Below are 17,870 nucleotides of genomic sequence, written 5' to 3'. Positions count from 1 at the left end.
ATGCAAAAGACAAGTCTAAACATAAGGGCAATGATAAAAGCAAGCATCAGTCTAGGTTTGAGTTATGTGTTGTTTGCTTGGGAGAGAAGCATGGTGAGTTAGCTCTCAAGGGGGTTCTTCAAGGAGGAAGCCCTTGCCAGTGTTCCTTGTGGCTCAGGCTACGCTTCTGACGAGGCAGAGCAGTGGAGTGAACATGGGTATTGTGAGTCCTTCTTCTTCCTCAAATACCAGATCCAGTGCAAATACCAGATCCAGTGCTCCTCCCAGGGATCGGAAGCACACTCAGTGGTTTTTTACCCCCAAGGGAGGGGGCTCGACACTCAGCCTAATGCCCTCCCAGGAGGTCCATGACGAGTGTGATGAGTCCCCTCAATCCACCCAGTAAGCTTGTGGAGGTGATAACTTGTGCCGTGGCCAAATTAAATATTGAATGGCCCACCAAGAAGCAGGCTGAACTGACTAAAAGCAAGTTAGGGCAGTTACAGCAATAGGGCGGTCTATGGCAGCCAGATATTAAAGAAAAAAGCTTGCGTCTTCTGGCCTATTCAGCTATTATGTCAACTCCGGCGTCGGCAAGTTTAGGAAGCCTATTAACAAGCAGCAGCATTTCAACGGTTCCTCCCTCGCCGCTCTCTAGCTCCTGGGGATGGTGGATTGGATCAGCCCCAGCCATGTGCCCACTCCTTGTACAGAGAGGCACAGAAGCTGAGCAAAGAATTTGAAGTGGAAGGCCGGTCTAAGGACTGTCCTTTTGGCTTAGATCTCTTCAACCAACAAGACCTAAAGTTTGTCTCCCAGGACTGCTGAGGGCAGCCTCTGCTGGGGAAGAGTGGTGTACACCTAATCAAAAGGAACCCGTCTCTCCTCAGTGCCTTCAGGAGGCCGAGCTATTAATCCTGCCACCACCGCTGCTTCAGGTCACAGTGGTCTCCAGTGAGCACACATCTCAGTGCCGCCCGGAAATGTTGTGGCTCAGAGAGCCTCGAGAGACTGATTCCCTTAGTAGATTTCTGGAAGCGTGAAAACTTCTGACAAACATCTCACGTTGGGTCCTGCAGTCTGTAGAAAGAGTTTACAAAATTTAGTTTGGTTCTACCCTGCCTCTTTTCAATGTTTCAACAGTCTTTAATAAATCCAAAACAAGGGGTAATTCACACTAGGAATGACTGTGACACAAGAACATGACGTTAGTAGACCCAACAAAGACAGACAGCACAGACTGGGACTCAAATACATGGGGTAATGGGTAATTACAAGACACACCTGGATGACATGAACACAATCAAGCACGGGAGAACCTGGGTCAGGAAGCACATGGGGAGGGAAAACACAACAAACAGGTCCATATTCCTGACACCATGTCTCCATCCTTCACCAACACAGGAAGTTCCTGAGGTTTGCTTTCGTGGGCGATGGGTGGTTGCGACTCCAGGGCATCCACATGCTCAATTGTATCTATGATTGGTTGATTTTGGCTCAATCGGAGCAGATGGTGCTTCGGCATTGAGATGTTGTTCTCGCGCACATGAGAGAGTTGGGGTTGAGACTGAACACCAAGAAAAGCATGGTTTCTCAATTATAGAGGTCCACTTATCTGAGCTTGCTGTTGGATTTGACCACGATGCAGGCACAGTTTTCTCCAGCTCGGATCGAGTCAAGAGACAACGTGACTTCTTCTTTATACACCAAGAGCTTGTTACACTCCAAAGAGAAAGGAAAACTTGAAATTGCATGCAATGCGCAACTTTTGACTGCTCAGGTAATGTTGTCAGCATGACTGAGAGCCATTGAAAAACTACACAAAAGTACAACTACTTAACTTTAGCATTACTGGCCATGAGTAGGCTACTAAGGAGGGAACACACGTCAGCTGCTCAAAAAATGTGTCAGTGAGATGAACGGAGTGTGAGCGCAATCCTGTGAGAGTCACAGGCAGTAAACAGTGGAGTGCATGAAGGAGAGATGCGAGGCATGAACACTGTTCAAGGTCTCCATTAACTCATGCTTGTAGTTATTTAATGTGTATATATTTTAAAAGCACTGAATCGCTATAAAAAAATCACGATTCATTAGATTCTCAGCATTTTAAATTGATTACTCTCCGAAATCTGTGATTCACATGGAATTGATTTGGAATCCATGTTTCAAGATAGAAGCATTGTCAGGGTTTGTGATCAATGATCGAGAAAACAAGTGAATCGTTACACCCCTACTGTCTTCCTGTTAGCCATTTCATCGCTGAAGAGAGTCTGAGACTTGTCAGTGGCCACTTCCTTCCTAGACATAGCACCTGGTCTGGCCAAAGCTTTTCTGTACCCTTGGCCAGGGTCATACCTAAAGTGCCCTCCTCTAAGCCATGGCCCATCGTACTACATGCTTTTCTGTCCTCCTCCCATCTGGGACCCAGACCAACAGAACTTAATTGCATACATCCACAGAGCTGACATTTGGAGGAAGTCTAACCAATTATTTGTTTGTTATGGTCCTTCCAAGAGGGGTCTGCCTGCTACTAAGCAGACCCTCAGTTGGTGGATCCTTGATACCATCTCCATATCATATGAGTACTCTGGTCTCCCCTTACCCTTGGGGGTCAAGGCTCACTCCATCCCAAGTGTAGTGGCCTCCAAGACCTTCCTGTCAGGTGTGGCTATGCAGGATAACGCTGGGGACTGATCTATGCCACTCACCTATGTCATATTCTATGACTTTGACATTCATGCCACTCCTGGTTCCTGAGTTCTCTTAGTGTAGTTGTGCTATGTACATACACATTACGCAGGGACTTGAAATTCTGGCGGCGTGGGCATTCTCATTCCCAAAGCATTTAGATGCAGCTCGAGTTCCTGAAGGGGAATATCTCTACACTGTAAAAAAAATGTGCCATTAAATAACAGTAATTTAATGGCAGCAGAGGTGCCAGTAAAGTACTGTTCATTTACAGCTCTCAACCATTCATGTACAACTCTTATTTTTTTTTTTTACAGTTTTCCCATAATCCTACCATGGAAATTAACTCCACTCCCACTGCTTCAAACAGTTCGAGTTTAAAAACTAGCATTCATACGATGTTAGTACTGTAAACTTATTTCATTTGAGTCCACTGAGAAGGAATATTTCGGTTGCACTTTATTTTACTGTACGTGTACTTACATGTACTTATAGTGTACTTACATTGTATTTATATAAGAAAGTTCTGGTAATACAAGGTAACTACATGGGGTAGGGTTAGGTTTAGGGGTAGGTTCAGGGTTAGTACCTAGTTATTACATAGCTATTGTAATTACTATAATAAGTACATAGTATGTACATGGGGAACAGGACTGTAAAATAAAGTGCTACCAATATTTCTTAATATAAAACGTCTAACTAAAAGCACGACTTTTACTCAAATCACTGCAGCTCATTGTCAGCTATAGCACACATGTGCTGAAATACTTAACACAGAGATCATAATCTATCAGCAACCCCACATTTACTGTCTTTATATAAAGTAGCAGAAGATCGTCATTTGTGGCTCATCATTGACTGAAGCACATGCTCTACTCTCCAGCACAATGGTGAACAACAAAACTACAATAAACTAACAGATCTCTCTTGTGCAAACACACATTAATACAGCTGAGTTCAGTATTTACTCTCATTATCAGTGTATAACTTTGCATAATTTTATTTTTCTATGGATGTTCACAAATATTTTAGTCAAATTAACTTTTTTTCATTTGGTAAATCTGACTTTTACGTTTTACAGTATATTGCTGTTTTTTCCTTGACTTAACCATTAATTAATGGCAACAAACTGTAGAAAAACACAATTAGTTTTTCTACAGTTTGTTTCCTGTAAATTAATTACAGTTTATTACTGTTAAATGATGTGCCATGCTGTTTTTTCTTCATCTTAAATCTTTAACCATTTAAACCCCACAACAAAATCCTCAGTTTTAAATGAACACTTATAATGTGCACACTACAGAGTGTTAGAGTAACACTAAATCAGTGAAGTTAATGAGAATTCTGTGATTAATTCATGATTGAGTATTAGTGAATCACTGAAGGAGAGAGAAACAGAAGAACTACAACTGACTTCAGCCACAGCCTTAGATAAAATCAACTGAAATAAAAGAATACATCAAATCCCTCAAGATCTGATTAAACAACTCCTAAAACAGCTTCACCAGATTCACATTACTAACCAGACTGAATTTATTTCTGTCAGATGTCTACAGAAGATCTTATTGAGAGTTAAAGAGGTTTATGTGGTTTTTTTTTTCACTACCATGATGGAGATCAGTGTTTACTTTAGTTGGGCTCTTGAACCGTGACTTTTCAACACCAACATTTTTTTTGCATGCTGTAACAAGGGGTTTTTGGAACTTGTTATAGCAATATCACAAAACATGCTACTAAAACTTAAGACAAAAGCAAAAATGTAAGCACATAAGAATTAAAGATGAGTGGACAATTCAGGAGCACAATTTAATCATGCCACAATGCATGCTGGGAGTTCAGGGATGAGAACACTTTAAGTCAGTCTAGTAGATTATGGCTAACAATAACAGCCATAATCCCTTGATTACCCACACAAATGTTACTATAACAGACACAGCAATCAAACAAAACTTGAAGTTCAAAAGTCAAGGAGCCCAACTAAAGCAAACACTGATCTCCACAATGGTAATGTCAAACGGAACAGTAAACCATCATCATCTAAATCTCTGTAATTCTCAATAAGATCTTTTGATCTCTGATCTGACAGAAATAAATTCAGTCTGGTTAGTAATGTGTGAAGCTGGTAAAGCTTTTTGTTGATTGTTTAAATCTGTAAAGGCTGTAGCCGAAGTCAGTTGTTAGTGTAAAGTAGGGCTGCACGATTAATCGCATGCATTGTCATGCGTGTCTTGTCAGTAAAGCCGGTTCTGTGATTAGCAGTAAATGTCCATCACCTGGTTTCAAATGAAATGGCACTTCCCAACTAGATTTCTTTTGTTCTAAAATGTTCTCAGAACATTCTCATGGATTGTTCTAACAATTTTTTTAGCGGGTAGTTTTATTTTTGTTCCCAGAACGTTCTTTCAAAAGATAGGATAACATTCTCTAAAATGTTTATTAATAACATTATTAGAACATTATCCCCTAACATTCTAATTAAGATTTAAGCAGATGTTTAGATGTTGATGTTGATGTCTGTTTAAAAGTAATAGTTTGGTGTGATGTCACCATAATGGTGGTTAGTGTTGGTTTTAGTTGTGCAATTTGACACTTGACTTGTCAGTGTCATTCTTTAACTGCTGTCATCATTATTGTGGCCAAAACACCAAGATAACATGTGGTTCATTGGCGCTGGTGATTAATATATGACCATATATGTGGTCTGGTTAACTGTTTTCACCCAAGCTAATGGTGTTAGGTAAGTATTATTTTTTAAAGTGACTCAATGGGTCAACAGACTGACACCCTTTGAATTTAAAACGTTAGTTCACCCGAAAATGAAAATTATGTCATTAATAACTCACTCTCATGTCGTTCCAAACCAATAAGACATAGATATTTTAGGTTTAGTCCGAGAGCTCTCAGTTCCTCCATTGAAACTGTGTGTACGGTCTACTGTCCATATCCAGAAAGGTAAGAAAAACATCATCAAAGTAGTCCATGTGACATCAGAGGGTCAGTTAGAATATTTTGAAGCATCGAAAATACATTTTGGTCCAAAAATAGCAAAAACTACGACTTTTTTCAGCATTGTGTTCTCTTTCGTTTCTGTTGTGAGAGAGTTCAAAACAAAGCAGTTTGTCATATCCGGTTCACAAATGAATCATTCGATGTAACCGGATCTTTTTGAACCAGTTCACCAAATCAAACTGAATCGTTTTAAACGGTTCGCGTATCCAATACACATTAATCCACAAATGACTTAAGCTGTTAACTTTTTTAATGTGGCTGACACTTCCTCTGAGTTCTGTCTGTGTGTTCTGAGTCTGTCTCATTTATATGTTATTCTCTGTGCAGTACAAATTTAAAACGCACAAATGAATATGAAAAATTAAAGTTTAACTGGGCAGGCACACAATATAAGCTTATGTTCACACATGGAATTTACTAGCCTAATTATTAATTTAAGATCTCAAACTGCAAAAAGATAAATGGTAAGTTTATCCAAAAATGATAAATTGTCATCATTTCTCACATTTCTCACATTTCTCACATAATTTCCTTCCATCAACGGTCTACACAACTTTTCACATTTAAACATTGATCAGGGAACATAAACAGAACATTTGGACTAAACAACATGATACACATGGATTACTTCTCTTTATGGATTAGTTCTCTTTATGAAGTTTATGAAGTATTAAAGTGGTAGTTGCATGGACGTCATTCTAGGGACAGAAATCTTATATTCTATTAAAATATCTACAGTTGTGTTTGAAAGATAACAAAAGTACGGTGTACATATTAGGACATCCTCAGACCTCAGTCATTAAATGAAAAGGCGTCATGCCTCAGACCAAAAGGCTTCAGTCATCGGACAAAACGGCATCGCGCCTCTGACTGAAAAGCTTCAGGTCTCAGGAAAAACGACGTCAGGTGTCAGGTCTCATACAATTAACGTTAGGCATCAGACGAAACGGACTTGGACAAAAAGTCATCAGACGAAACGGACTCAGGTAAAAAGGCCTCAGACGAAACGGACTCGGGTGGAGTATCGCGTTGCCCCGCCCCATGTGATGTCACACGCACACCGTTCACAGGAAGTGGTATATAATGGTTGATTGATGGCAAAAGGAGTTAAGCAGCGCCTGTTATTTTATATTTTAACAGTTTTATTCAAATGTTACAGTAATTAATTTATATAGGGAAGAGAACATGCTTTTAGAGAGTCTTGTGTGCACGTTTAGAAAGTTAACTAGCCATATTGCAACTAGCGAGCTTTTATTTTGGCCAAGTAGTAAAATTACCCTTACGAAAAATAACCATGGTTTTACTATCAAAAAAAAAACAACAACACATGGTCGATATAGTTAAATCATGGTATCCACAGATTAACCATGGTTTTTCTACACTAACCATAGTTTAACCATGGTGTTTGTAGTAAAACTGTGGTTATACAAATGGTACGTTAATCATTACACTAAAAAAAACATGCTACTACATTTTTACTATAATAAAACCATGGTCACTTTACGTCTGGGTACAGCGAATTCTTTCAAGCTATTAGATTGAAATCTTGGTTTTTACATAACTGTATGAGTCTAACACCAGTTGAATTAAATGATTTTGTAAAAACAATGGTTCTGTCTTATAATTAAATATATATTTGTTTGTTTCAGTCAATCAAGTTATCGCTGACACTTTCTGGGTAAGCGTGGCTATGCTGAGCAGGACCATTACCTGGATTCAGTACCCATTTAGATGTCTAGGCAACAAATAAGCTCTTCCATGCCAGAGAATTAGCGTTTGTTCAATCCAAACCTGCATGTCATCCTGGACTTTACAGAAATCTACTGTGAAAGCCCTACATCACTGAAACTCCACTCTGAAGTTATAAGTGCACTACCACATTCAAAGGTCTGGTTGGGATAGCTCTGTGTGGTGCAGTGGAGATGTGGTTATGGCAGACAAGGGGTCCACTATTGAAGATATGCTCTCCAGTGTTGGTGCTAGACAGATCATTCCATCTTTCAAATGTGCCAAGCAGTTCAGCAATAAGGACTGTGAAAAAACACAGGCCACTGTACGCCTCAGACTTCTGGTGGAAAGGGTGATTAGAAGGGTCAAGGAAATACACATCTGGGATTCTGTTGTGCCACTCACCTTGTCAGGAAGAATTCATCAGATCTGGCACAATTGCTGTTTTATGGTTTATTATCAGGGACCAATGTTTCTTGAGCAGTGAATGTATATTATTATATTAGATTTTTAAGAATGACTGTGATTATTACAATAGTAGTGTTACAATGTTAACATTTGATAGCAGTTTTTTTTATTTTTTTTACCTTTTCAGTTAGTTGCAGTGCATACCTTTAATACCTACCATCATTAAATGTGTTTTTACTTATTTTATTTTTATTTTTTTGTAATGTAAAATTTTATATTTTGTATTATTAAATTATTTAAATAAAATGTCCCTGAAAATAATTTGACAGACACAATGAAATAGTTGACAATGAAAAGTATTTTTATAATAACTCATGAAAAAAAATCTTCTTTGTTATATCATGTAAATATACACGATTAGTAAAAGAATATGCATATACATTACAGAAGATTTAATACAAAACAAAGTATTCACCTTGGTATGTACATATTTCTAATTAATAGCAAGTACAATATATTTATTGTTATAATTTGTGATGTATCTAATATGTTACTAAAGATCTACTACAAAATATGCTACATACTACTCAACTACATAAAGTATATATTTACTATGAATGTAAAAATAAATCTTAGGTTCCATCCATCCATCCATCTTCTTCCGCTTATCCGGGGCCGGGTCGCGGGGGCAGCAGTCTAAGCAGAGAACCCCAGACTTCCCTCTCCCTAGACACTTCCTCCAGCTCTTCTGGGGGGACACCGAGGCGTTCCCAGGCCAGCCGGGAGACATAGTCTCTCCAGCGTGTCCTAGGTCTTCCCCGGGGTCTCCTCCCAGTGGGACGCGCCCGGAACACCTTCCCGGGAAGGCGTCCAGGAGGCATCCGGAACAGATGCCCGAGCCACCTCAGCTGACCCCTCTCGATGTGAAGGAGCAGCGGCTCTACTCTGAGCTCCTCCCGGGTGACTGAGCTTCTCACCCTATCTCTAAGGGATCGCCCAGCCACCCTGCGGAGAAAGCTCCTCCACTTGAGGCAGGAACTCTCCACCAACCTGAAGTGGGCAAGCCACCCTTTTCCGACTGAGGACCATGGCCTCGGATTTGGAGGTGCTGATTCTCATCCCAGCCGCTTCACACTCAGCTGCAAACCGTCCCAGTGCATGCTGAAGGTCCTGGCTTGATGAAGCCAACACGACAACATCATCCGCAAAGAGCAGAGACGAAATCGTGTTGTCACCAAACCTGACCCCCTCCGGCCCCTGGCTGCGCCTAGAAATTCTGTCCATAAAAATCATGAACAGAACCGGCGACAAAGGGCAGCCCTGCCGGAGTCCAACACGCACCGGGAACAAGTCTGACTTACTGCTGGCAATACGAACCAAGCTCCTGCTCCGGTCGTACAGGGACCGGATAGCCCTTAGCAAAGGGCCCCGGACCCCATACTCCCGGAGCACCCTCCACAGGCCGCCGCGAGGGACACAGTCGAATGCCTTCTCCAAATCCACAAAGCACATGTGGACTGGTTGGGCAAACTCCCATGAACCCTCCAGCACCCCGTAGAGGGTATAGAGCTGGTCCAGTGTTCCACGGCCTGGACGAAAACCACACTGTTCCTCCTGAATCCGAGGTTCTACTATCGGCCGGATTCTCCTCTCCAGTACCCTGGCATAGACTTTCCCAGGGAGGCTGAGAAGTGTGATCCCCCTGTAGTTGGAACACACCCTCCGGTCCCCCTTCTTAAAAAGAGGGACCACCACCCCGGTCTGCCATCCCAGAGGCACCGTCCCCGACTGCCACGCGATGCTGCAGAGGCGTGTCAGCCAAGACAGCCCCACAACATCCAGAGACTTGAGGTACTCAGGGCGGATCTCATCCACCCCCGGTGCCTTGCCACCGAGGAGTTTCTTGACTACCTCGGTGACTTCAGCTTGGGTGATGGACGAGTCCACATCTGAGCCCTCAGCCTCTGCTTCCTCAATGGAAGACGTGACAGCGGGATTGAGGAGATCCTCGAAGTATTCCTTCCACCGTCCAACGACATCCCCAGTTGAGGTCAACAGCTCCCCACCTCTACTGTAAACAGCATTGGTAGGGCACTGCTTCCCTCTCCTGAGGCGCCGGACGGTTTGCCAGAATCTCTTCGAGGCCGACCGATAGTCCTTCTCCATGGCCTCACCGAACTCCTCCCAGGCCCGAGTTTTTGCCTCCACAACCACCCGGGCTGCAGTCCGCTTGGCCTGCCGGTACCTATCAGCTGCCTCAGGAGTCCCACAAGCCAACCAGGCCCAATAGGACTCCTTCTTCAGCTTGACGGCATCCCTTACTTCCGGTGTCCACCACCGGGTTCGGGGATTGCCGCCTCGACAGGCACCGGAGACCTTACGGCCACAGCTCCGAGCGGCCGCTTCGACAATGGAGGTGGAGAACATGGTCCACTCGGACTCAATATCTCCAGCCTCCCTCGGGATCCGGTTGAAGCTCTGCCGGAGGTGGGAGTTGAAGATCTCTCTGACAGGAGGCTCTGCCAAACGTTCCCAGCAGACCCTCACAGTACGTTTGGGTCTGCCGAGTCTGTCCAGCTTCCTCCCCCGCCATCGGATCCAACTCACCACCAGGTGGTGATCAGTTGACAGCTCCGCCCCTCTCTTCACCCGAGTGTCCAAGACATACGGCCGGAGGTTGGATGAAACGACCACAAAGTCGATCATCGACCTACGGCCTAGGGTGTCATGGTGCCACGTGTACTGATGGACACCCTTATGCTTGAACATGGTGTTCGTTATGGACAAGCTGTAACTAGCACAGAAGTCCAATAACTGAACACCACTCGGGTTCAGATCAGGGGGGCCGTTCCTCCCAATCACGCCCCTCCAGGTGTCACTGTCGTTGCCCACATGGGCGTTGAAATCCCCCAGTAAAACGACGGAGTCCCCAGTCGGAGCACTTTCCAGCACCCCTCCCAGAGACTCCAAGAAGGCCAGGTACTCTGCACTGCCGTTCGGCCCGTAGGCACAAACGACAGTGAGAGACCTATCCCCGACCCGAAGGCGCAGGGAAGCGACCCTCTCGTTCAGCGGGGTAAACTCCAACACATGGCAGCTGAGCTGGGGGGCTATAAGCAGACCCACACCAGCCCGCCGCCTCTCACCATGGGCAACTCCAGAGTGGTGAAGAGTCCATCCTCTCTCGAGGAGTGTGGTTCCAGAGCCCAAGCTGTGCGTAGAGGTGATCCCGACTATCGCTAGTCGGAACCTCTCAACCTCACGCACAATCTCAGGCTCCTTTCCCGCCAGTGAGGTGACATTCCACGTCCCTAGAGCTAGTTTCCGTGTCCAGGGATCGGGCTGTCGAGGCCCCCGCCTTCGACTGCTGCCCGATTCTCTAAGCACCGGCCCCTTACAGTCCCTCCTGTAGGTGGTGAGCCCACGGGAAGGCGGCCCCACGTCGCTCCTTCGGGCTGAGCCCGGCCGGACCCCGTGGGGGGAGGCCCGGCCACCAGGCGCTCGCATACGAGCCCCAACCCCGGGCCTGGCTCCAGGGTGGGGCCCCAGGTGCGCCATACCGGGCGACGTCACGGTCCTTTTATGTAATCTTTTCATAAGGGGTTTGTGAACCGCTCTTAGTCTGACCCGTCGCCTAGGACCTGTTTGCCTTGGGAGACCCTACCAGGGGCATATAGCCCCGGACAACATAGCTCCTAGGGTCATTCGGGTACTCAAACCCCTCCACCACGTTAAGGTGGCAGTTCAAGGAAGAGCCTAAATCTAACCTAAATCTTAGGTTCATACTATAATATGAACAGAATCTGTCCATTCATACCACTGAAAGATACACATCCATGTAAACGTTATAATAGTACTTTCATTGATGTTATGAAGGCATCATCTCGCCAGATCATCTGTATTGTGAAATCTGATTTTGTGTCAGTCACAAAGTCACACCAGTGTACACTGTAAAAAATCTTGCCGTTAAATAAAAGTAATTTACTGGCAGCAGGGGTGCCAGTAAAGTACTGTTAATTTACAGCTTTCAACCATTAATTTACCACTCTTATTTTTTTTTTACAGTAGTTTACCGTAAATTCTACCATGGAAATTAACTCCACTCCCACTGCTTCAAACAGTTCGAGTTTAAAAGCTAGCATTCCTACGATGTTGGTAGTTTGAACTTATTTAACTTGAGTCCACTGAAAAGGAATACTTCTTAATATAAAAATAAAAACACAATGTGTAGTAGTAAATAAACTAAATGCATGACTTTTACTCAAATCACTGCAGCTCATTGTCAGCTGTAGCATACATTTATGTGCTGAAGAACTTAACACAGAGATCACCACTGTATCAGCGACTCCACATTTACTGTCTTTATATAAAGCAGCAGAAGATCCGAATTTGAGGCTCATCATTGACTGAAGCACAGGCTCTACTCTCCAGCACAATGGTGAACAACAAAACTACAATAAACTAACAGATCTCTCTTGTGCAAACACACATTAATACAGTTGAGTTCAGTATTTACTCTCATTATCAGTGTATGAATTTTTTTTTTAATTACTATGGATGTTCACAAAAAGATTTAGTTAAATTAACTTTTTTTTCATTTGGTAAATCTGACATTTACATTTTACAGTATATTACTGTTTTTCCTTGACTTACCGGCAACAAACTGTAGAAAAACTATTTTTTTGCTGGCAACCATTAATTTACGGCAACAAACTGTAGAAAAACAGTTATTTACTGGCAGCAGGGGTGCCAGTAAATAACTGTTTTTCTACAGTTTGTTTCCTGTACATTAAATAACAGTTTTTTTCTTCATCTTAAATCTTTAACCCTTTAAACCCCACAACAAAATCCTCAGTTTTAAATGAACACTTATAATGTGTGCACACTACAGAGTGTTTGAGTAACACTGAATCAGTGAAGTTAATGAGATAATTCTGTGATTAACCCTTTCGAGTCGATTAACGCGGATACGCGTTTTGAGTCATTTTCTCCTGATAACCCCGAAAAGACCTTAAATTACACTTTCAGTTTTAATCGTACAGATAAGAGCAATACATCAATCGAATCTGTAAAGGGTCTACTTTTTTTTGGATACAGACATAATAACAACAAAACTTTGTGCACTTATAAAATAAAGATAACAAACAGGATTCTGAAGGATTGTGTGACTGGAGTAAGGATGCCAAACAATTTGTTTGAAAGTCAGCTTTGATTGTTTCTAATAAACTGTTTAACTGCACCCCCAAGTGGATATTAAATTATGTTGTGGGATAATTAAATATATTCTAAATAAACTACAAACATAAAATTATATAGATTTATTTTGTTCTTGCATTCTTTCTTGTAACTCCTCACTCACAGTGGCACAGATGACTGAATGGCTCATTATGCAGCTCATTATGCAGGCCTTTGTCTTCTCAGGTGTAAATCACAATGATATTCATGGTAGTTGACGCCTACTCGCATTTGACTTTTACCAACAAAAAGTGTCTTAGAAAATTTAAATCAATATATTGTTCTCTGTGAGTGAGTAAACAAGATGATTTTCACATCATTTAGAAAGAAAAATTCTAGGCTACAAGCTCCAGTTCTCAAAAATCCCGGGAACCATTGTTCTTTATGTGTTTTTTTTTGCCTTATTCAAGTGTTTTAACATTTTTAGTTTTTCACTAACCACGCATAATATTTTTTTTCTCAAAAACACAATCATGTACATACATGCATTTCTTATATTATTATAGCCCAGTTTGTGCTGATTACAGTGAGATTAGACTTTACCCATTTAGATATTTATAAGAAACTGAAAAAAGCACAAATGTCAGGGCATGACAAAACTTCTCCAGGCCCCAAAAATACCCTTAGACTCCAGAGGGTTAACTGATGATTGAGCATGAGTGATGAACACCTGCTATTAACAAACAGAATCACTAAAGGAAAGAGAAACAGAAGAACTACAACTGACTTCAGCCACAGCCTTAGATGAAATCAATTGAAATAAAAGAATACATCAAATCTCTCAAGATCTGATTAAACAACTCCTAAAACAACTTCACCAGATTCACATTACTAACCAGACTGACTTTATTTCTGTCAGATATTTACAGAACATCTTATTGAGACTTAAATAGGTTTAGGTGTTTTTTTTTTTTTCACTACCATGATGGAGATCAGTGTTTACTTTAGTTGGGCTCTTGAACGTGACGTTTCTACAAATAAGGTTTTTTTGTTTTGTTTTTTACATGCTGTGACAATGCATCTTTGGAACTTGTTATAGCAAAAAAAAGTCAACAGAAGAAAAAAAATCTAGTATTGTTGTTTATAGATTAACAAGAACAAGCACTGTATTATTTATGATCCAATCCCGTGTCCCTTCTCTTATTGAGTATTGATACTACAGCAAAATAAGAAACACTGAGCCCTAAGTTATGAAAGATTTTTAAGAAAATTTCACTCATAAAAAAAACCTTTGCTGAAATTTAGACAGAAACATCAAGAATCAGCGTATGAATCACAACAATGGTGAAAAAATAAATAAACATAAGTTCTGAACATCACAAAACATGCTACTAAAACTTAAGACAAAAGCAAAATTATAAGCACATAAGAATTCAAAAAAATAAGTGAACAATTCAGGGGCATAATTTATTCATGCCGCAATGCATGCTGGGAGTCATGGATGAGTTTTATCCTGTGCTGGTACCCAGCATGCATTGCATCATGAACCTTTTGATTGTCACCATTGTTGAGATTCATATGCTGATTGATTGCTGATGTGTGTTGGGGAAACTGCTGCCCAAAATGTTTAAAACTCAAACTGTCCTTAAATCCATATGTTCTGGTTATCACATTACGGTTCAATCTTATAAAATTGAAGAAACAAAAAATTGTGTGATTCAGTCACATATTTCAACATCAAATTAATATGTCATTACTATAGCAACACTTTAAGTCAGTCTAGCAGATCATGCCTGACAGAAACAGCCATAATCACTTGATCACCTAAATTAATATTTCTGTAACAGATGTACCATAAAGATACAAATATAGCAATGAAACAAAGTCTAAAGTACAATAGCCAAGGGCCAGGAGCCCAACTAAAGCAAATAGGCTACTGATCTCCACAATGGTGACGTCAAACGAAACAGTAACATTATCATCTAAATCTCTGTAATTCTCAATAAGATCTTTTGATCTCTGATCTCTGATCTCTGATCTGATAGAAAGTCATTCTGATTAGTAATGAGTGAAGCTGGTAAAGCTGTTTGTTGATTGTTTAAATTTTCAGTTGATTTCATCTAAGGCTGTGGCTGAAGTCAGTTGTAGTTCTTGTGTTTGTCTTGTTTCTTTTTTCTTCAGTGATTCTACTCGTTAACAGCAGCTGCTGATCAGTGTCTGTATTCACTCATTAGTTTTCATTCTCTCTGTCAGGTGGACTATATTAGTAAACTCATGTAGGAAATAGTGAATGAGGGTTTAGGGTGTGATTTGAAACACAGCCGCTGAGTGTCGACTTTGAACGTTGTTAATTTACGATATATAGCAGCAGGCTACCTTCTCGAAAATGATGAATATTATCCAGAATGCACTGTTTTAATGAAAAACAGTATGTTACTGTCGAAATTTGGCCGTTTTTTTACAGCAATTTTTTACAGTGTAGACCAGTGACTGCAGTCTGTCCTTGTACCTGCCAGTAGTACTTAGGGGTCTCTTTAAGTTTGGCTAGTCCTCTTTGAATTTTCATAAATGGAACCTGAGCAATTTTTTCAGCAGAGGTGATTTTTACCTCCACTAGTTCAAACTGGAATGTTTCAGATGGATCATGCACTCGTCCATCTAGACTATTTTAAAATTACAGCCAAACTGAAAACCAAGCACAGGTATTGGGGGGAAATTAACATCAGGAACACCTGCAGCTATAGGGGGACATTGGTATGAAAGTGGACTGCCAAGAGGTACAACTCTACTTTTGACATGCCCTCAAGTATGTGTGGCAGCAAAGGCTTGGGATTAATCTGACTTAGTTTTGCACCAGAAGCCAAGACATCAGCATCTGGAAGGGGACCTAAAGGAATGAAAACAAATTATGAGTCGTGAAGACATTAGTTTTTAGCTGTGCGCGCGTACACACACAAACAGAGTTGTGAATTACCTGTGTAAGCCTTTTATGGGGTAGAATTGATTCCATTCTTCCCAACTGATTCTGGCTTCAGGACACAAAGTTCACTCACTGCCTCTGGATGAACTCCCTTAATATAAAACAAATACAGTAATAATTAAAGATCTTTTACTGGTGGTTTTCATTTATATATTTGTTACTTAATCTGCACTCTTGTTCATTATTAGTCTATGATGTTTTAATGTTTACATATACTTTGTTTGAGTTAATAGTGTTCTTACCAATGCAGAAAGGAAAAATACATGCCTGTGCTCTTGGACAATGCCATCTCTGTGGCTCACTTGATTTTATTCATCTTCTTAGATGCGTTTCACTGCAAGCTAAAAGCATTAGATGCTGTAAAAAAAAAATCATTTGTATAAGGATATTGTATAACATCAGTGAAGAAGTACATTATCGATTAAACTTAATGGTAACACTTCCTATGAAGCCCGTATTTAAAACAAATTATAAGAGTATTCTTATGGCATTATAATGAATCTATAATGTATTAGAAAAAAAACTTTGTAATATGTCATATCATCTCATGAGTAATCATAACAACAGTTTTAATGTGTTATAATGTTTACTTATTTGTGGTTATAGTATTTAAGATTATGATTTATAATACACAATGAATATAATGCATCCACTTACATTCACAATAGAATGTTTTCCTTAGATATAATATAAGTCTCATATCTTGGCATTGTTGTTTTGTCACTTTACTCAAAGCAGGAAAAAACCACTATAAATAACTACAACAATAATAATGAAAATAAAAATATTATTTTTCCTTAAACAGCCATCATATCAAATATCTGATCAGATGAATGTGTAATATGGCACTTTTGATTTTAACTATATGTATTGTAATATCAATAAGATAGTAAGATACTGTATATATTTTAAATAAATAATGTCAAGATATAAGACTTATAAACCATTATAAATCATGTGGATTTAACATGGTGTTTATTGCATGTTATACATAAAAGTTACATCCACAAATAAGTTTTATACGAATAATTGTTATGATTATTTATGAGATGAAACAACGTTTTTCTATATATAATGCATTGAGGTTTTATTATAGTAAAAGTGTAGTAACATGTTTTTTTTAGTGTAATGATTAACGTACCATTTGTATAACCACAGTTTTACTACAAACACCATGGTTAAACTATGGTTAGTGTAGAAAAACCATGGTTAATCTGTGGATACCATGATTTAACTATATCGACCATTTGTTTTTTTTTTGTTTTTTGATAGTAAAACCATGGTTATTTTTCGTAAGGGTGATTTTACTACTTGGCCAAAATAAAAGCTCGCTAGTTGCAATATGGCTAGTTAACTTTCTAAACGTGCACACAAGACTCTCTAAAAGCATGTTCTCTTCCCTATATAAATTAATTAGTGTAACATTTGAATAAAACTGTTAAAATATAAAATATCAGACGCTGCTTACCTCCTTTTGCCATCAATCAACCATTATATACCACTTCCTGTGAACGGCGTGCATATGACGTCACATGGGGTGGGGCAACGCAATACTCCACATGAATCCGTTTCGTCTGATGACTTTTTGTCTGAGTCCGTTTCGTCTGATGACTTTTTGTCCGAGTCCGTTTTGTCTGATGCCTAACGTTAATTGTATGAGACCTGACACCTGACGTCGTTTTTCCTGAGACCTGAAGCTTTTCAGTCAGAGGCACGATGCCGTTTTGTCTGATGACTGAAGCCTTTTAGTCTGAGGCATGACGCCTTTTCATTTGATGATTGAGGTCTGAGGATGTCCTAAAATGTACACCGTACAAAAGGCTGAGTAAACTGATGAAATTTTCATTTTTTTAAACGAACCCTGTAATAAAAGTATATGGCCATATGTGTCACCCAAGATGCG

The 17,870-nt window shown here is 40.5% G+C and overlaps 1 long non-coding RNA gene across 1 annotated transcript; it reads right to left on the bottom strand.

Moving 5' to 3' along the window:
* Window positions 1-15,634: 15,634 nt before the first annotated feature.
* LOC132108536 (uncharacterized) lies at window positions 15,635-16,326 on the bottom strand. The gene is made up of 3 exons (XR_009424471.1): window positions 16,231-16,326; window positions 15,962-16,054; window positions 15,635-15,874 (listed from the first exon to the last, which is right to left on the bottom strand). It is a non-coding gene; the product is annotated as an uncharacterized LOC132108536 (long non-coding RNA).
* Between the last annotated feature and the right edge of the window lie 1,544 nt (window positions 16,327-17,870).

The sequence above is a fragment of the Carassius carassius genome, chromosome 28, assembly GCF_963082965.1.
Source record: "Carassius carassius chromosome 28, fCarCar2.1, whole genome shotgun sequence".
NCBI classification, from domain to species: domain Eukaryota; kingdom Metazoa; phylum Chordata; class Actinopteri; order Cypriniformes; family Cyprinidae; genus Carassius; species Carassius carassius.
This window is presented reverse-complemented; position numbering and strand designations above follow the sequence as displayed.